We start from the raw sequence: 20,923 nt of genomic DNA on the forward strand, positions 1-20,923 counted from the left end.
TATTTTCATAACTGAATAGCCAGTATCATGCCTGAAAGTTTTTTCAAGTCTACTTTTAATTTCCTAGAGTGACTAGAAATATTTCCCTTCTTAGAAGATTTTAAATGGAAATGTTTTTAAAGGTTGCTGGTGTGATAGATGGGTCAGGTAAGTAGCCATGCCAGCAGAGCAGGGAGGAAGCACTGACTCTTTGCTCTCCTGGGCTTCCTCCAGCCACTGCATCCTGTTGGAATCTCCTTTCCCTTCTCCTGCTCCTCCAGTACAGCAACAGGTGGGGATAAGCCAACCTCATCTCCCCTCCACACCCCACCACAACACGCCAGCAGCTCTAATTTTCCTTGTTATAAGGCTTCTCTTTGTCCTTCCAGCCTGTATTTCCTGCCCTCCTGGAAGCTACAAATGTAAGCTTGCCTGTCTCATCTCCTTGGGTTCAACCAGAATTTCAAGTCTGAACAATGACAGTCAAATTTTTCCATCTGAATGTCCTCTTTCCATTCCCAAAATCAGTGTAGCCCTGCGAAACCTCACATGAGCAAAGCTGGCTTGTGCACAGTCCTGAAATGCTCTGGAAAGAGCTTCCAGAGGCAGAGGGAGCAACTCAGAATTCTTGTTTGAGAGCTTCTCCCTCCATGCAAAATGGATAACCTATCTTGCCAGAATTGGAGGACAAACATTTTCCCCCAGGAGCATGGACATTCATTGCTGGTAACAAATATATGGATCTTCTGGCAGGCAACTGTATAAATGACTATTGTAGCAGCATCCCATACATACCTTGTAATAGAGGCTCTCAAAAAGGCTTTGTTTTTTACATCATTTCACACCATCTGACATAAGAGACATTCCTGGTGCTATTTTTAGTAAACTAATCTGTGTTTGGAGGCAGTTTTTCTCCTCGAATATTTCTGGGTGTTTGATAACCAACACAGTCCCCACAAGCCAATCATTTGTCATCTTCACCAGAGAAGGTCATTTATGACCATTTTAGCACCTCCCAGTACTTACTGTCATGAAGAAGCGATGGTCCTTACTGAAGTTCAGCAAAGAAGTTGGAATTAAGTTTCCAAGACAAATTATTCCAGGCTATTAGTTTCATATTAGATCACAGGAAAGCTCCTGCTTGGATTTAGGAGTGAGCTGATGTTCCAAGGTGGAAGATAAGCCTGTGGGAAACCAGTTTCTCCTGGATCCATGGCAGATAGAGCCATATAGTTCATCTGCTACAGTCTTTGTCAGACCACTAGGAATCATGCCTTAGAATATTCTCTATTTTCTGTGAGTACTACAGATAACAAAAACAGGAATGGAGGAATTCAGCAGTACCTGATTTACATCAAGGAAACAGGGCATGGCTGGGGTGGGTCCATGTTTGTCCTCTCATCCAAAGTGTCACACTCTTAGAGGAGAATTTCTTGCTTCACATCACTCGCATTCGAAAAAGCGCTAGAAAAGTTCCCAAAAACATTGGCTGTGGCCTCTATAAACATCTGTCCCTCAGGAGCAGAGTTCCTCCATTAGGTCATTACGTGGCACTAACTCTCAGGAGTGTAAGGGTTTCTCTGCATGCCAAGTCTTGCAGTGACCAGGAGGAGCTCCTCTCGGGGGAGATTTGGTACTCCGCGTGTTCAGGAGGTTTCCAGTGTTATAGGTTAAATGTGTGAGAAGGGTAAAGTCTTCCTGGAGTACAAAAGTAGCTGGTCACCAGAGGTCAACATGTCCCCAAGAGGACTCTGGTAGAGAGCCTATTCTCTCCCACAGAAACCAGAGCCTATCACAATCCTGACTCTGGAGGTTTGTGTAAAAGCAAACACGATCAGGCAACATAGTGGAGGAAAATGCACTGATGTGGTTGGAGAGCAAGGGCAGCTCACTGGGGGTGAGATGTCTCTAGAGCTGGACAAATTTCACATTGCTACTGAGAGTCTTAGAGCTGCTTTGAGACATATCTAGTCCTGGAAAGACCTAATGTAGATGGAGGATCTGGAAGTATCTGCAACAGAAGTGTATGACACAAAAGGCGCAGCTGCTGAGGTGGATACCAATGGGTGTGGATCCATCTCCTGCCCAGATGGACATTGCATACAGTAGGTGGCACATTCCTGTCCACTGCATCAGCACAGCTCTGCAGTCACAGCTCTGGCATCTGATTTTAAAAAGCAATAATTTAAAGCTCTCTAAAGCTCATACCATTGTACTCCAGCCTGTCATGGTAACTGGAAAAAGCTCCTAAATTATAGCTCGGCTCCCTCAAAATGATGGCATAGCCCACCTTGATTTACAGCCCTGGAGTGAACCTGAAAGGTTTGATATTCTTGCAGTCCTTCAAACACCATTAGAGCCTCCATCCCATTTATCCTCTGAGTTTGTCTGGCAACTGGAAGAAATACTTGTACTATTTCTGAGCATTATTTCATGTGGTGCTAGAGATACTGGTCCCGTAGCGATAATAAAATTACTTCTTCCCAAGCACCGTGTGTAAAACCCCTGTGACACTTATTATTGCTAAGAGTATTCCTAAGAGATGGCCATTTTACTTTTTATGCAGCATCCAAAAACACTGATCATTTTAAATCTCCACATTTAATTTTATACATATTTTTTCAGGATTTTAATAGGATTTCTCATCATCTGTAAAGCACCATGAAATATAGTATTTCCCCCAGAATGGAGTGTGAAATTTGTCTACCTTATCAGCAATTTCTGTAGAACTTGCTTCTTGGATTAAGTGTTTGCCTCATTGAATGCTTCCTTCCCACACTCAGCTGTATCGAATTGGCATGTTAGAAAGTACATGGTTCATCTTCTTTTTTCTTTTTCTAATGGTAGTTGTAGCCCCAGAAGTGATACATGGCATTTGATTGTACATGTAGATGTCTATGCTTAATTGCTGGAGCTTAAGGAAGACCATTATGCCTAATTCCATGCCTGAGTGGATTTATGGCACTTGAGGCACAGGTACATGGCTACAATACTGAGGAGTCTGGAAACCCTGCTTATTGCTCAAGATCCTGAAGATATACAAACCCAGGGAAGAAATGGTCCCTGCTCAAGGATTTCATGAACAAAAAAAAAAATAAAGCCAATGACTGGCACAGAGTAGAAGTTCCTAAAAGAATAGTGTTGGTATTTGTGACCAGCACCACTGACCTATAAATAAGATATTTTCCCCACCCAGAAGACCCCCAAATGCAAAATACTAGGTTATTTCTAGATTTGAGGCATATTCTTCTTCTGAAACCTCCAGGGGAAAAAAAAAAAAAAGAGTGTTCTGATGATTGCCTCAGACTATAATTTAGTCTTGTACCTGCAAGTTTCAGGTTTTGTTCAAGTACATAATGGTGCAGTGGAATGCTTCCCAGCAGTCCTTCAATACATGCTCCTTAATAACAGAGAGATCATTTATTGGAGAGAATGAGCAGATTCTTGCATAAGCCTCTTTTGTATGAGGAGTTTCAAGGATATGAAAGCAGCAATTATCCTCACCTTTGCTAATACAATTAAGAAATTCTGAAGTACTGAGAAAACTCTGGAGCAATTAGACTTTGAAAATCACCTAACTATGAATTGTCATTTGCCAGGGAGCTATAGTTAGATCAAATTAAATCGTAGATGAGGGGAATGATCTGAAAGCAATCAGAGGCATTAGGGTAGGATTTCCACTGCAGTTTGTTATGGAGCTGGATCTGAACCCTCTGTCTGCCATGACCATGAGTTATAGGCACTTGGGAGTTTTTAGGGGACTAATCAGGCATTTTTTCCTAACTTAGGCAGAAAAAATACATTCTTTTTGTGATAAATGCAGAACTAATTCTACCCCCAGTCCAAAGCAAAAATATCTTACGTAATAGGAAAAATGCTGCTTAACTTCAATCTCTCGTGCTGACTCCAGCTTTTGTGAAAGAGGTAGGCTGGTCCTAACACATAGATAAAAATTTGAAAAATTTGTCCTTGATATGAGGTAGAAGAAGCTCTTGCAGGATTATTGCAGGTTAAATATCATCATTAAGAAGCAAAGCAGTCCTTGGATAAGCACTGCATTGACTTTAAGACAAAGACACGGACTGAAGAAGAGCACAGGCAGGAGCACATGTTCAGAAAGTACGGTCCAGGAGAAAATAGTGGAAGATCAGGTCTGAAGAAGAGGATACAATATAATAATCACTGCTGTTGACAGGAAGGAAATGATTTCTTCAAGATGCTCATGAATGGTGGAAGTATGGAGAGGTTTAAACATACAGTAAGGAGATGGATGATGATGAGAGTGAGAAACACCAGCTGGCTAGGGAGGGTGAGGAGCCATCATCAGATCCATTCCTGGTAGATGCTTTATTGGACTCATTTTGCCTCTGCAGAGAAGGAGTGGGTGACCCAGAAAAGGCTGTGATTTCAGCATCCCGTTTCTTCTCGGTGGGCATTTTAGCTGTGGATGAGGCTGTTTCAGCAGCATTCATGCCACCAAAGAGGAGACATGTTAATATCAGCATCAAGCTCCAACTCTGACTAAGGTTTGCTTCAGCTTTATTCTTCTAAACTAGACTACGAGTCCCAAATTATTGCTTCTCCTTGGTATTTAACCTTTTTGCTTCCAAAAAAGTAAAGGTAATGGAAGGGCATAGGAAAAACTAATGCCACATTTCAACCTGATGCATCCACGAAGCTAATGCTTTCTGATACTACATTAGTGCTTCTGAAAACAGGTTTAAGCAATAGACACACCCCTTATTTGTCTGAACAGGTAGGCTGACAATAGCTTTGTAAATAATTTTCTAAGCTGTGTGTCCATCAATATTATCTCTCAGAAGCAGGACATGCTACTAAAACTGAAGAGCATTGCATGGGTTTAGACTCAGTCCCTGAATCTTGCAGTCCTCTTGTGACCCTCGTCCCTTTTGCTTTCCCATAAAGTGGGGCAATATTTTTATCTTCCCACCTTTGAAAGTTATTGCAAAAGGAAAATGTACCTGACTTGTGTATCAACAGAAAGAAAGGCTCAGAGCTTGGAGTGCAGAATGGCTTTGCTCAGCATGCAGGAAAGCCCAGGAGTCTGGTTTAGTCATATGAATCTAAGGCTGGATGTAATGTCTGGGGCAGCAGCTTTCAGCAGGATGCACTGTGGAGGTTCACAGTGCCACAAACCCACATGTTCACCCACAACAAACCCCATTTGTTAAATCAACCAGAGGATAAGAAACCCACTGAAATCCAGAGTTGAACTTCCAACAGCTCTTCAGCACCAGGTGACTAAATATCTCTTAAAACCGAGCCCTGAGACATGTACAAAGCGGTAAGATCTTATGGGATGTCAGGGATTTCCTCACTTTTGTAAATCCTGAGGGGTTGTTGCCAAACACCAGATCAGCACCTGAATGAACTATCTCTTCCCACAGGAAGGATGAGCTGCCTCCATAACGAACACCAGGGCAACAACTTTTATATTTCCAACCTTGTTCATAGTCTTGATAATCTACGAGCCACTCAATGCCTTTGGAAACATTTTAGTCCAAATATCTGCCTGGAGACAACCTTAAACACCCACCAAGACATGAGACAAGCAGTTTATAAGTCAGACTGAAAGGAAAACACCAATTCTACCAACACTGCCCAAGAACTGGAAAAAGTATAATCTTAAATTATCTTTAATTATTACTTATTATTAATTATTATACTAATTATAACTATATATAGACATACATATAACTAATCTATATATATTTTTATATATAGATATATAGATATGAATACTTAATTATCTTTAATTATACTTGAAGTATCTTTAATTAACAATAAGATCCTCGGGTTACATGGCTTTAAGAGAACATATAACATCAGCTTTAAATCTAGTTTCTAGAGAGTAAGGTTCTGTTTCATTGTGGCGGGAAGTGCTGCCCTCAGAAATGTTTCTGCATCCCTGGTCTAGTTGAAGGTGTTCGAACTAGATGGTCTTCAAAGTCCCCTTCCAACCCACAATTATGACAGCCAATTTGAATCATGGTAGGCCAGGAGAGCTGTGGCTGGAGGAATAAAACAAGAACCTCTTTCTTCCACGAACCCTGCTAGTTGCAGTCATCTTCTGTTATCTTTGTTAGGACCCTGTTAATACCTGACCAGTCAGAATCACAGAATAAAAGAATGATTTGGGTTGGAAGGGACATTAAAAATCATCTAGTTCCAAGCCCCTGCCTTAGGCAGGGACACCTTCTGCTAGACCAGGTTGCTCAAAGCCCCATCCAACCTTCAGTGACTCCTGCAACTGGCACTGGACAATCCTGCACTCAGCAGTCTGAACAGCTCAACTCTTTCTCTTCTCAATAATAAGTTTGCCATCTCTTACCCCTCCTGTCTTACAGCCAAGCCTTCTCGGAGGATAAACCACAGGGACAAACTCTCACCACACTTCAATCACTTTGAAAGAGAATTTATACCCACTGTGTAAAACAAACAGTATTTCAAACTCATTTTGAAAGACAACTCAGTGAAAAAATGGATGAATCCTGTGTTTCTGTTGGCTTTGTTATAACTGATTACATTTGCTATAGCATGCAAGTAATTTCAGATTTCACTGGGAGGTTAACAAACAAAAAGCTCACCTTGCAGGGTCACTTAGTGCAGTCCATCAAAGGACACCCTGTCCTGAGCTCCAGCTCTGCTGCTGAGAGAGCCCAGCCAGGGGATGCTCCCGCTGGCTCAGGATAGCTGTCTGTCCACCTCTTCCAAGGTTTGCCTGCATTGACAACTTGATCCCATGCTTATCCTAATCTTCTTTTGAATGGAACCTTCCTTTTGTTCATGGAGAACTCATACTGGGGGATATCAATGGGGGTATCACTTCATCCAGACCCCTCACAATGAGAGCAGCTGACGCTGTGCTCCTTTCCCAGCTTCCCTGGGGTCTCTGTGGTAAAATCTTGTGAAGGACATTAATTCATCATTAGTAAGAGAGACCCAAGAGGTCTGCAAGTTTGTCCTGGATAATGTTCCTCATTATTAACAGCAGACTCAAGCAGGTATCGGTGATTCAAGTGTAGTTACAAGGGTAAACTGCTTAATTTACAACAAGGAATTTATCTGGGAAAGAAGGAAAATAATTTCATGCCTCTTTGTTTTTCTATGATCCCATTACATCAATGGATGACACTTCCTTTATAACAGTCAAATATGAAATAGGAACTGAGGATCAGAGAAGGGATTGCTTTGAACTCCTGTCCAGGGAAGGATGGAGGATCTGGCCCAAGCTTAGTTTCGGTGTTAAATATCTTCTTCCTTTCCCCAGAAATCTGATGATCTACAGGTTATAGTCACTGCACCTGACAAACCTGTAGTGCCCAAGCAAAATAAGGGCCTCTCAAGCACCTCCTCAGTCCTGTATCACTGGAAGTGAGGGCTCCAGACGCATCCAGGGGGTCCACCTCCACCGTGGGAGAGATGTGCGTGGGTGAGTGGGCAGGACCTGAGCAGCACAGAAGACAAGGGAAAGGCACTCCAGTAGCCTGAGGACTACCCACCTGCTAAAGCATGAAAGGCACGCTGCAGAGGGGAGGTGTGAGAGCTTTTCACAGGAGAGGTTGTCAAGATCTTTTCATAGGCAGCAGTCAGCACAGAGAGGGTTTGGGCGGGTTTTTCCTCCTGCTCAGTTATACAAATAGTTCTCTACAAATAGTCGAGAGGACGAGTCAGTTCCACGAGCAGCAAAATGACTGAAGCCTCCTCTGGTTTGAATTTGTCGGAAACTAATAAAAGATGAATGTGCACCAGGAGCCAGTCCCTCCCTGTGGACCCTCTGTGGGGAGAGCTGCTTCACACCACTTCCCATAAGGCCTGGAGAAGCCACGAGACGGGGCAGAAATCAGGCAAAGAGTTCAGGTCTGCCCAAGGAATGACCAAGTGCTTTCATATGGGCACAAGACTTCTTTTTGTTTTCAGAATTCATAGAATCAGATGTTGCCCAAGCACCGTAGCTTAAGGGACGATCTCTCCTTGATGGTGGCTGACATATTTTATATCAATACAGCACCACTGGTGCAGCGATCAGCAGCATGCAAGTATCTATTCTAAGAGATAAAAAAATCCACCAGGGGTTTCACACTTCAGTTATCTTTGTAAGACGAACAATGCCACAACCTTAAAATACTTCACGAGCACTTTTTCCACTGCACCCAGATAGGCATCTCCTCAACAGTGTGCCAGGGTCAGCTAAGCCCTGTTTTGTTCCACAATGCCTTGTGCACTTATTCACCGCTTTTCTTGTGGCTCTCCTGTTTTTATTCATTTATTTCTGCTGCCCTCACAGTCCCAAGGGCAAGCCTCAGCACCTGTGGACCTCTGAGCACTGTTCTGAGGTGGCCCTTTGTGTGAGCAACAACACCGCAGACACTTCAATCTGTAGGTGTAAGGGAAAAAGAAAAATCATTAAAATATAGAATCATAACTGTCACCCATCCTCAAACCCATCCACACAGGCACTGGAGATGACTAAGAACAATCCAACTGTCCTTCCCAGTTTCAGTGAAAAGGTTTTAGTCTTCAGTATGGGCACTGTTAAGACACAGTACCAGCTTCTTCTCAGTGCAAAGCTAAACTCCACTATGAATCACTGTTTCCTGATTTATCAGCAGCTGTATGCAGAGATTAAAAAGAGAAGGTGACACAACTAACCTTTGACATGCTGCATCCCCAGTATGATTTTACCTAGGCCACTTTCTGGAGTGAGCAAAGAATCACTGAATGGTTTGGGTTGGAAGGGACATGAGAGACCATTGAGTTCCACCCTTCTGCCATGGGCAGGGACAACTTTCACCAGGTTGTTTAAAGCCCCATCCAACCTGGCCTTGAATGCTTTCAGGGATGGGGCATCCACAACTTCTCAAACATCCTCACTGAAAACAAAGACAGAAGGGAGCAGCCACAGCTATTGCTCTTCCCATGCTTTGGCCAAGGCAGTGGGTCAGACACCCTAACCCTAATCTCACCCTAATCCTAATCCTAAAATAGTTTCCAAACCAGAGTCTGATGCTGACTTACAGCTCCATTACTCAATGTCACATCAAGGGGTGGGACAACCATGCTAGGAGGGTCCCACAGAACCAAACAATCACCGCAAAGAGTTTATCTATGACCTGGGACATAGACAAGAGCTCCTTGTCTTCTGCTCAGCACCATTTACTGTGAGCTCCCCCCAGGACGCTACAACTTAAATTATACAGACGTTTTCCACTCCAGCAGAGGAAGATTTAGAGCAGCAAACCACCTGGATATATTTTGGAATATGTATTTTACTGCAGCACACAAAGAGAGGACAACCCTTCATTTCAAACCTGCCTGTGGAGCTATCTAGGCAGCTAAGGTTTTTGTTGACGTTTTTCAGTGAAATTTCAGCAGAACTGAGACATGTTGTCACAATACTGCAAAGGGCCTGTGAGCGCTGAGCATTCCCATCAGGCCCACAGGACAGGAACAACTGTGCCTTCTTTCTGGTGGGAGTCCAGCACCAAAGTTCAACACCACAACAAAATAGAGAGATCTGATAGCCCCACTGGCAAGGTGCTGTGCAAGCATCCAGATGAAAACACTAACCCCTGCCTATGATGTTTTGAGCTGTTTTTCAGACAAAACTAGTGACTTTTCTGCAAAATACTTTTATCACCCCTCACCTAGTACCTTCAGTCCTCTGTTGTTCCCTGCAGACCATGTTTTACCTGATTGACCTACAGACCAAGACCATTTTATCTGCCCCTGAAGCAAAACTTTGGCCAAGGCAGGCACTGAGCTGCTTCTGAGCAGAGGAGTTTGGAAAACCCAATGACGAAGATAAAACCTTGCAGCTGTTTCACTACCTGCAACTAATTTCAGAAGTTGCTCCAAAGTGAACAATAGGTCAGATAGGAACTTGTCAGGTTTTAACTCATTTATGGGGGGTACGTCTTCCTGGTTATCTGTGAAGAGCACGGGAAGGACTGATATTCCCTAAAAAACCCAGAAACTAAAGTCAGTGAGGAAACCCTCACAGGCACACAGCAGCATGATGGGTCTGTAGGCAGGTGGCCTTGTTACAATCCCTGCTGGTATTCTTTTTTCTCATCAGTCTGAGTGCAACAGGCACCTCAATTTCCATAGGAAAGAGAGGAGCTGGCATCACAAACCAGACAAAACCACAGCTGGTCTTGTTTTCCCTGCAGAGGTGCCTTGCCAGTATCACAGTTTCCCAGCTGGAGGTGACCTGCATTATGATGACCACAGCTCAGTCAACTTTATTTTTTTCCCTAAAAGCTTATGTTCAGTTCTTGTGGTGGAGGAGCACTGTCCCAGCTGTAGCAGGCAGACCTGTCCCTCCAGGATGGGGAATGGGACATTGAAGTTGAAGGCAGGAGCTGCTACTCCTGAGCCCTGCCAACCTTTCAATCCAGGCTGCATAGGCAGGATCCTAAAGAGGACAGGAACGTAATCCTGGGCTCTATCAACTAATACACCTAAGCCGTAGGAATTAAGTATAATTTACAAGTCTTTAAAGAAACCCACAAGAGAACAAGCCTTTCAAAAGCACCTGAGGCTGTTCTGAACAAAATTTCATCGACTTTCAGCAGCACTTCTGCTGGTACGTGCTGCAGGAGTCTCTAAAAATTCTACCCTGAGATGTAATGCAGCAAGGGTCAGACAGGAGCTGCTTTCTGCTCGTGATGGCCTAAAGCACAGCAGCTGAATGCTGCAGGACTTCATGCAAAGGCTTTCCTTGAATTCTGACACATCTCACAGCATGACCTCCATCTGACAAGCTCTTCAAGGAAGCACTGGTGTGAACAAAGACTAAGCCTCAAAAAGAAACTCATCCACCAGCAAGTTCCAAAACGTGCTGATTTGGCATTAGTTCAGTATAAAGGTGATCCTAATTCAACTAAGGGTCTCGAAGAACTGTCTACCTTGTGGGCGGGGCTGGCACTTTACAGAGGCTGCTCTTCAGCAGCTGGGCAGCAGTGAGGCACCAACCCAACCTGCTTTCAGACTTTGCTGCTGCCTTTTCACTAGAAATTTTGAATTTTGAATCCCAGAGTGCAAGTCTGGAGTAATTTTGGTGCAATCAAAGTGGGAAGGAATGAGTACTACTGCGCTTGTTTCGGATACAGTGGAGGTCTGCATCTTCAAAGTGATCCTCGGCCACAGTGATCCCCAGACATAAGACAGAATATTTGCACTAACATATTTCTTGCAAAAAAAAAAAAAGAAATGTTCCTTGTGTACCTGATATCTGTAGATATCTGCAATGGGTTAAGTGCAGGCTTCAACAGAGCACCTGGGAGATTCCACTGCTTTGCAGCAATGACATACTGAAAGAAAAATGGAAAAAGAGATTGCAGGACTCTCCTCTGTAGCCTTTTCACTCCCACCCCTGCTCTGCTGTTGCTAAAATCCTACTTTGGCTCTGGCTGGGGACGACACTCCTCCCTGTCTATCAGCTCCACCCTCCCTCCCCTTTCAGCAAGGAGACCATTGAGTGCTCCAGCTGGGCAGCCGGACAAGGGGCTTCCCAGCAGCAGGCACATGCAGCCATCACTGTGCATCACAAGATGTCGTTGCTGTGCTGCTTTTGTCCCTTCTGCCTACTGCTTCCCTCACAGGGAAACGCACTGCCTTTCCCACCCAAACCCCAACTCGTGCGCTCCAGGCATTCCCTCGGGAGCACCCCACACCTCTACCGACTGTTTGGGGCAGGTTTCCCACAGTACCCGCTTGTCTCTTCCTAAAACACCAGTCTGAGGGAGAGGTACCAACACTTTGCTCCAGCCACTCATCCCAGTGTGTGAGCAGCTGTACACGGGGCCTCCCATGCCATGGCCACAGCGTGGACATGCAGGACTTGCAGCAGCACCTTGAGACACAAGCTGGGCTGTGTGAGGACTTTGTCCTGCCTGGACCTTAAGAGCAGGGCTGCCCCACACAAAGACTGCTTGGATGGGACTGCTGGGATGCTGTTTTATATGGAGAGAAGGGTTTAGGAATGAAAAAGCACCTCTCTCATTGCTGTAGCTGGAAGCCCATGCTTGTGCAGCACCTATGGAGAAGGGAACATGAATGCTCTTCCCAACGCCACGCTGGGAATGGAGATTTTTAGAGCTGTGGCTAATTCTTCCCCTTTATCAGCCACTGAACTTCATTGAGCCAGGAGGAAAAGGAGAAGAAGTATCTGCAAAGCTCAGCAGCTGACCCAAGCCCACAGAAGAGAAAATAGGATTGCTACATGGGCTTCAGCCTGTATCTGCCACAAGACCTTTTGCATCCTACCTCTGGATAAAATGTCCAGTCTTTTTCCACACTGTAAATTTAAGACATGGAAGTTGTGTTTGGCAATTCCTAATTTAGTGCAAGGTCTTTGGAGATGTAGTGCTGTGGCGTGAATTAAGATGGGTTCAAGCACCCCCAGTAACCAGACACAGTTTTCTTGCTTGTTTGGCAGTGACCATCCTTTCAAAATCTACTTGACTCTTGGAGCATTTTGCACACTCCAGAACAAAAATTGCCCTGCTAACACCACTGCAGATCTGACAATATTTGGGATATCTATTGCTCAGACTGATGTAATATCCATAACATTCAACATTCAACTTCTTTACAAGAAGCACCTGACCAATGGCATTATTTACTTTTAAAAGAACTTGTGCAGCAGCTACAGTAAAGCCCCAAAAGAATTTCCCCCAAAATGGATTTATTACAGAAACCCCATTTCCTTGTGAGGTCAGGGAAGTTTTCCTGCATGGATCTAATCCACAGCCCTTCAACTCCAGCCCAAGGACCTCGTGTTGGACTTGCACTAAATTCACACCAAGAGCTTTAAAGAGTTTTTTAAAAACTAACTACTACTCCTAGGATGGGGTGTACAGAGCCTTCCCTGAAGGCTTTCATAGTGGACAAGCCCAAAGGGCCAATACAGGATTTGGTTTGTCTTTACATACTACCTTGAAAAATAAATTCAGCTATATTGGAGTTAGGCTAGTCCTTTGACTATATCAACTATTGTTTAGTGAACTCCCTTTCAAACTTTTAGTGGTGCCACAGATCGCTTATTTGTAAATCTTGTTTACACCTGGTGAACTAAAGAGTGAAACTTTAGCACATTCACTTCTGAAAACCCAGAAATCCTTTACACAGCAGGAGGCAGATCCGTACCTTCCTCGTTCCTCTAAATCCCCACTCAAAGGAAATAAGCAGCAATTCATCATCCTTTTTAACAACCCACCAGAATCCCAGAGGCACTTTACATCCTTGGTCCAAACCCTTGGGCAAATGGCACGAAATAAAACAGCTCGTAATCCCAGCCATGGCCCAGCGTGACAAGAAAGCCAGAGTCCCTCGCAGGTTCAGTGCTGCACTGCTGGCAGCAGAACCATCTCTGAAAGCTTTTTTGGAAAGAAATGAGATTCCCTCACTTGCTTTGCCAGAAGCAAGAGGTTTGAGGCATCGAACAGCAGAAGCACCTCTGCAAAGCCACCTGAGTCTGCCCAGTGACACTCAGAGGATCCTGTGGCTGTCCTCAAGGGTTTTTTCATAAAAATCTCACATAGAAATATAAAATCACCCAGTGCATGTGTTACCACCTCCAGACCAGAGGGGAGCATGTAACAAATACTGTCAGTGCCTATTAAGGGGTTTCACTTTACTGGATCTGGCAAACACAAATAAGCATTTCAGAGTTGAACTAGCTCGCAGAGGTTTAGCCTTTGGATTACTTACTAATGAACTCCCCACAGTCCAGACATTTAATTTCATTAAATTGCCAAGATGGTTCCAGTTAAAGGCCTGGGTCAAGTGACACACTGCTGCTTTGCAGAGACCTCATCGGGAAAAAGCACATTCCTCTGTTTAAATAGATACCATTTTATAAATATCTGCATTGTGCAATTAACCTAAATTAACTGTTTTTCCCCAGTGTACCACTGGAAAACCCAGTAGGACTCACAAGCAAGGATCATGCTTTTGGAATTTTCTGCTTCTGAGGCCAGAAGGTCCCCTCAGGGCCTGCTGACACAGCAGTACTCTCCCAGCCTCAGTTAACTGCTCACATTTTGCTCTCCCTTTCCCAGATTCCCAGGGATCTCAGCTCACAGATGTAGGCTATTGAAACTGGGATTTCCACCAGATTCAAGGAGGGATGCTTCACCCTACAGCTGATTGCAGTCCCCTCCCTCTGCTTTCAACAAGATTCTTTGATCTCTTCAGTCCATTAGTTCAGTCCTTGGTGAGAGGTCTCACGCTGGGGTAGAGAAGAAGGGAAACCTGGTAGGCTCCAGGGAAATACTGCCTGTCCTGTCCTGCTCAAGTAGCGGGACAGCAGGATCGGTTCCTGCATCCCACAACATCCAGTGGTTTACAGGCTAACCTGCAGCCCTCCAGCAGCAGAGGAAGGCTCCCAGTTCCATCCCACCCCTTCTGCCCACAGCTGCAGACATGCGAGCTGAAACCCACCCCTGGAGCACCCGGCTCCCTCCCTGGGCTGCTGGAGCCTCTCTCGCTGATCTCACAGGTTTTGGACTCAGCCCACAATAATCTGCGAGATCAGAAATCCTTTGGCAAGTGAGCAGGGCCGTGAGCCGAGAACAACCGAGGGAGTGAAATTTAATTTCCAGAATGGATGGCTGTGGGTGCCTCATTCTCCCGGCTGCGTCCGCGTGGGACTGCAGAACGCCGCGCTCCAGGCGAGAGGCTGCCACGGCGCCGGGAGGCCCCCGTCGGGCACGCAGCCCCAAATCCACTTACTCTTAATAGTGCTGATTTGTCTCTTCTCAACTCCAGCTTTAGGACTTTTCCTTCAAAAGGATTAATTTCTTCCTGACCTACTTTGTCGGCCACCATTGAATGGCACTGCCATTCAGAGAGGTGAGGAGGTAACAATTTGGCACAGCCAGTTTGTCCCTCAAATTCCCCCTCGGCCAGCAGGGACCTTTGCACCACACTGCCTAGAAGGTGCAAGCTCATCGTGCTTGGATGCTATTTTCCACTGGCAGCTCTCACTGCAGCAGCCAGCATGACTCTTAGAGCCTGAATCCAGCATGAATCGCCCTGATAAAAGGAGCATGGTTGGATTGATGTTGCCACTCTCACTCTCATAGGGTTGAGACACTGTGGGGTATCACTACACATGGATAATACACAGTAGAGAAGCATTTATCCCCACACAGTAAGGGAACTGCTAAAAGACATGATTTAATAAAAGAAAAAGTACAGGTGTGTTTCCCCAAGAGATTATTTTCATGCTGGCACCTGTAGGTCTCGTATCAGCCCCACCAGAGAGTCAGAGACAGCAAAACCAACAACAGCCAGACCTAACTACTGATCCATTGAGTTAGACACCCAAGTTCTCTTGCTTCATTGGATTGGATTTTCATTCAGAACCAGGACATCACTCTCAGAGAGCTCTTTGCTAATCATTCTCAGTGCAGTTATTCCTGTGCAGATAGCCCTGAATTGTGGAAATGCAGAGAAAATAAGGGGTGGTCAAGAACAGATCACAGCGAGATCCAGAGTGTCTTTCTCAAAGATATGCCCTAGTTCAGCCACAAGTTATTTGGCTCTGTGCAGGGATCACTGAGTAAGCCTTTATGCCCTTTAGGCAGGGAGTGAAAGGACCTGGGCACGGGGTTTCCTTCTGCCCTGACAAGGTAGAGTCTCTGTACCAGCATGAGGCTGCTGCCAGCAGTGGGAGAAGCCCTGTACATCCACTGTGAGGTGTCCCAGATGGAGATCTGTCCCTTTCAATTACAAATTTAGTGAAAAAGGAGAAATAAAATAAAATTTAAAAAAGAAAAATCACAGCTGTTGGAGATACCTCTTGAAAGTGAAAAATCAATATCTGGCTTTAAAAAAACAAATAGAGGTGAGATAGAGAAGCTGCTGCTGTTGCATCCAGCTTCCAATCCCAGCTCCATTGTAGGGATACTCACTGCTGTGGAGAGTTGCCAGTGATTTCAGCAAAACTTCTTGAAAAGCATGGAATAGCCTGGACTGATCATTCATTCAGTATTTATCGTAAAAGGGTGTTTGGGATGAAAGTATTTTTCAATCACACTGAGGTGTGTGTCTGCATTGCCTTCTTATTTACACCTTTCAAATATTCAACAGAAGAGTGCAAGTATTTGATGTCTGAAGATGACCTTCTATATGCATGTCATGTTTGCATAAAAAAAATTATTGAAGCTCTTGTGCAAATTACACCAACACTCCATATAATAAGTTTTGGTCAGCAAAACTTGGAAGGAGAACAGCAGGAAAAGAAGTTTGGAGACTGCAAACAATAATTATTTGGAGAAGCAGAGACTTCCATACAGAGACATAGTAAGGATCTCTTTCAGTGCAGTTAGAGATTAATAGCCTCAGAAGGATATAATAAATGATCAATACACTGGAACTTGGCTACTTGGACCAAAGGAAAAAATACCTACTGTGCTTTTCTTCTCCTTCTTTCTCTCCATTTTCTCCCTTCAAACAAGGCAGCGTTTTAAGGAGGTGCATCCTGCACTCTGTGCAGCATCCTGGGGTGCCTGTAGCCTAAGGATGAAGGGAAAAGCCTGTCTTTGCCACCTCAGATTAAAAGATCTGTTTAACCAAGGACTAAAGAGATTTTCCTCTGACACATTCCTATACAGCAGGCAACTCTTGTCCAGAGCTACAAAAGGTCCCCCGTCTACGGTTCACAAATCTGGGGCTGGATTTACTTCATTAAAAATAGTTCATGGAATGTTAATGGCACTTAATTGTATTCATTGCACTAATTTTGCCAAGATTTTTTTCTCCCTTGATTCCCAAAGATGGAACAAAGTGCTAATGTATTGCAGGCTGCCGAAACTTATAACCTGTGGTCATGATTTTAAACACATGTAGAGGTGCTAATTGCATTCAGTTTACACAACTGTAGATGGGAAGAACATTTTTCACACCTTATCAGTGCTGGGGAGGCGATAACTGCATTTAGAAGACACCACTGCTGTTTAAAAGGTAATTTCTTGCACTTCATCGGAGCTTAACACATGCTCAGCAATGCAGCCAGCCAAAAATACCACACCATTGGAGTTAATGAGGTGCTTGCACGTTTTTTAACAAATGGGAATTGTAAAAAAATTTCCCCTTTTCTTTTTAATAAAGAGTAACAAATTCCTGCAGGTGCCACGTGTTTGGAGTTGGTGGCTGCCTACCTCAATGGAATTTCTGAGCATGGTGCCTGTGCTCTCTGCTGGATGGATGCCGACCCTGACTGTGTGAGCTGTGTGCCCCTGAGCAGCAAAGTCCCCTCCCAGGGCAAAGCAAGCAGCACAATCCCTCTCTGGCTTCACAGCCTGTGAGGGCAGAGACCCCGAGGCATCAGAAAACACCTCGGGGCTTCTTTGAAAGCAGAGATTCAGCAAAACTACTTTGCTTACCTTGTGTAGTTCTCTGGATAATCCCTGAGGTCTGGGCCATCCAAGCAGTAGATTTTGGCTAATGTTCTCCTGCAGCTCTCCTGCTTCCCTGCCACCACATCCATCAGGGTGCCAGGCAGCCAGCCTGGTGCTAAGACCAAGCAGAGCTCTGATGTTTTGCAGTCTGAGGAAGGGCAACCCAGTACCCTCTTGGCTTCACCCTGGTGTACCAAGAAAATGTGTGTGGTGTTCAGAATCACCTCTATGACAGTAGTCCACTATGGCCTACTCTATGGCAATAGCCCACTCCTCATCTCTTCTTCTGCTGCTTTGCTAGCTATTGTTCATCTCCAGGAAGTGTTGCCTGTGAAAAAACTGAAGCCTTTTGCCATGTAGCCAAAGATAGTTTTGCGATCAGATGTCACAATTTTGTGCAATTTCAGTGTATTTGACTACAATGTAAATGGTTCTCTTTCCCTCCTCCTGTGCTTTGAGGACCCTTTGACTCTTCCCTGAATCTGCCTGTGATCTTTGACAGAAAGTCCCCTTTACAAGGTGCAATATGCTAAGGATTTTAGTCTGTCCCAGGTACTTTGGACATGCAGCAGAAGTGAGACAGGGCTAGTCTGAGGCAAACATTCCTACTGAAAGGAGTTTCCCTTTTCTTTAAATAAAGAAATCTAGGATAAACCATTTTTCTGGGAATAAAACTGGCTGGTAGGGGACCATTACAAGGCTCCTCTGGCAAAGGCAAGCAACTAAATAGCTAAGTAACTTTAAGAGAAACTATTTCAAAGCAAAGAAAAAACCCTGCCTTTCTAATCCCCAATATAACCACTCTGGATGCTTGTCTTGAATGGCATGCTGGTATGATGTTAAAAAGAAGCAGAGATTTTTAACTAATAGAAGCATGAATATTCCTCCACATTACCTCCAAAATCCTTGAGCTAATAAAGCTAATCCAAAGACACAAAGGTAGATTTGCAAAGCAAATTTGCCCCGGTAATACCCACATGACACTCCCAGGGAGATGTGGGCAATCACCCCAAGCAGACACTGCAGCTCAACAGCATTGAACTGGGAGAACAATCACAGCCTCCAACCTATGCCTTGTTTTTTTTTTTTATATATGTCTTTTTATTTATTATTAAAGTAAGACTTTCTGCAGAGTTGATCAGCATGTGATCTCTCATTGCTTTCTATTTTCTTTCTTTTTTTCCCCCCATTTTTAAAAGCTCTTTTCTTTGCAGAAAGAATCATAGCTTTTTGTTAACATAATAAAATGAACATCACTGGTTGCACGTTAAATACTGGCTGCCCAACAGGTTTTTATAGCTGCCCTACTGCAGCTACCCTAACTAGAGGGTTGAGCCCCAATTCATACTGACAGCAGTGGGAAATGGGATGACTTTCTTGCTCACAGTGGCAACTTCATGCCAGTTCCTTTCCCCAACAAAGTTCCCATTTGTCCTGAGTCCTCCCAAAAGACATCTTCGTGAAGCACTGGTCCATTTCTCCAGCCAATTTGGAGTAAGTTTTCCTCCAAACAGCAAAATAAGAAGGAATCCAAAAAAAGCCCCTATTGTTCAAGCAGATTCCTTTTATCTTTCTCTATGATGAATTCCCAGCAGAGCAGGAGTGGGTAGATGACCCCAGCAATTTTGGTGTTTAGGAGAAGCTCACCCCCATACACCTTTTTTTGCTCTCCCGAGAGTCCCTGCACACCCTGGAACGTTGCAGCTTGCAGCAGCCAGAACATCACTGCCGTGCATCCTTCTTCACTTTTCCATCTCCAGCATATTATTTGAATTGTATGTAATAGACAGCAAACAGTACAAAGACACAGATATTTGAATGTGGTCATGTTTTGCTTTTGTGGTGCATGAAGCAGATAGAAGTGATTTGCTCTGTAGCATAAATTAACATGATCTTAAGGCAGCATTTGTTTGCATTCAATGAAACACCTTCTTAGGGAAACACTTTTCATATTAAGCATGTTTTGGGTGGCAAAGCTTGACTAGCACTGCATTCATGACTCTCCAATTCAGATGCAGATGGAAAGATGCCATCATCCCAGGAACGAGCCGGGAAACTCGTCACTGAGCCTACCCACAGTGAGACACGTCTTGCGGCTGCTCATTTATCAGCACGGTAGGAGAGATCACACTTATGTAGAACCTGTGAGCAAGTGGCTTCGATGGCTGGAGGGGTTTCCTCATCTTCCAAAATGAAAGGTCCTTTTCTGTTGGATAGCTTTCACCCCTGTCAGCCCAGAGCCTGGGAGGATCCCTCGCCTCTTCCCTTTGCTATGCTCCTGTGTGACACCGCATTGGTCACCCAAGTGCAAAGAGCTTCCCTTCCCTGCCTGAGGGCTCTTTGAAGGTCACTGCCTTCCCCTGCAATAACCTTGGGAGAAAAGGTGTCTTCTGTGCTGGAGTTTGGGAATTACAAATTTAACTCCCTCCTCTAACAGGACCTGGGCTCTGGTTTTGGGACATTTACACCATTTGAACTATGATTCTTTCCTCAGCTGTAAAATGAGAAGAGATCTACTTCTTTCCTCTCTTATCTTTAACCACATCTTTATATCTATTCCTTATCTATTTATAGTTCAAACCAGAAAGCAGGATTGTTTCTAAAGCACCTGCAGGCTGTCTGGGCAGTCCAACCTCTTTAGGATAATTAACAAGGCCACTGCAGAGATGTCCATGTCGATGGCTTTACTCAGGGTCTGCCAGAATTTCCTTGGCACCAGTAGGAACTAATAATGTGGGGGGAGCTGAGGACTCTTCCTCCAGGGGAAGAAGCATAACCCAGCTGACTGCAAGATGAAAATTTACTACAATATGAAGGGATCACCATGGAAACCTCTTTATTTTATTTCAGCCAATCTTTCTGCGCTGTCAGTGGCAATATCACCTTCTCACTAGCCATAAAGAAAAGGTTCCTAGAGAGGTTTGTAATCCTTGCTGGCTGGCCAAGCCATCTGCCAGGAAGACATGTTTTCTCCAGGAAAACTATTTTCTTGATGGTTCTTCTCACCATGTGTGACTCTACTGGTAAAGGATAAGGCACTGCTCTGGTCCTGCACTGGTCCTCCTGTGAGGATGCTAGATTTTAACTTTGAGAATAAGAACAGGTACAAGCAGGAAAACCTGCTTTGTCACTGCCACCATTTTTGGCTGTTCCCATACCTCCATGTTTTGCCATGTGTCTGCCCTTGAGCATCAGCCCTTGAGGAACTGCATCGATCAGCTACACCCTAGTGCTGAACCAGTGACCTTTGTGCAAGCAGGGAAGCAGGATAAAAACAGTAGTTTCTCTATGGAAAACCTTAAATGAGATCATTTGGAGAAGTCCTACCAAATGAAGCTCCACTTGAATCTTCTTTGCAGGAACATAATACTTGAAAAAAACAAAATATTCCATTTTGGCTTCCAGCTGTGGTGATAAAGGTGAGGAAGGGTACTGCTGTCTCTTCGAATAAACTACATTCCCTACAAATACTTCACAGAAAACAAGGTCTTTGCGTGGCAGACCCATCCTAG

At 44.4% G+C, this 20,923-nt stretch overlaps 1 long non-coding RNA gene across 1 annotated transcript; it reads right to left on the bottom strand.

Annotated features, from left to right (window-relative positions):
- Positions 1-8,277: 8,277 nt before the first annotated feature.
- LOC108639497 lies at positions 8,278-16,517 on the bottom strand. Its single transcript, XR_001920552.1, has 3 exons — positions 16,422-16,517; positions 11,230-11,315; positions 8,278-8,377 (listed from the first exon to the last, which is right to left on the bottom strand). It is a non-coding gene; the product is annotated as an uncharacterized LOC108639497 (long non-coding RNA).
- Between the last annotated feature and the right edge of the window lie 4,406 nt (positions 16,518-20,923).

The sequence above is a fragment of the Manacus vitellinus genome, unplaced genomic scaffold (assembly GCF_001715985.3).
Source record: "Manacus vitellinus isolate BGI_N305 unplaced genomic scaffold, ASM171598v3 scaffold_20_pilon, whole genome shotgun sequence".
NCBI lineage: Eukaryota > Metazoa > Chordata > Aves > Passeriformes > Pipridae > Manacus > Manacus vitellinus.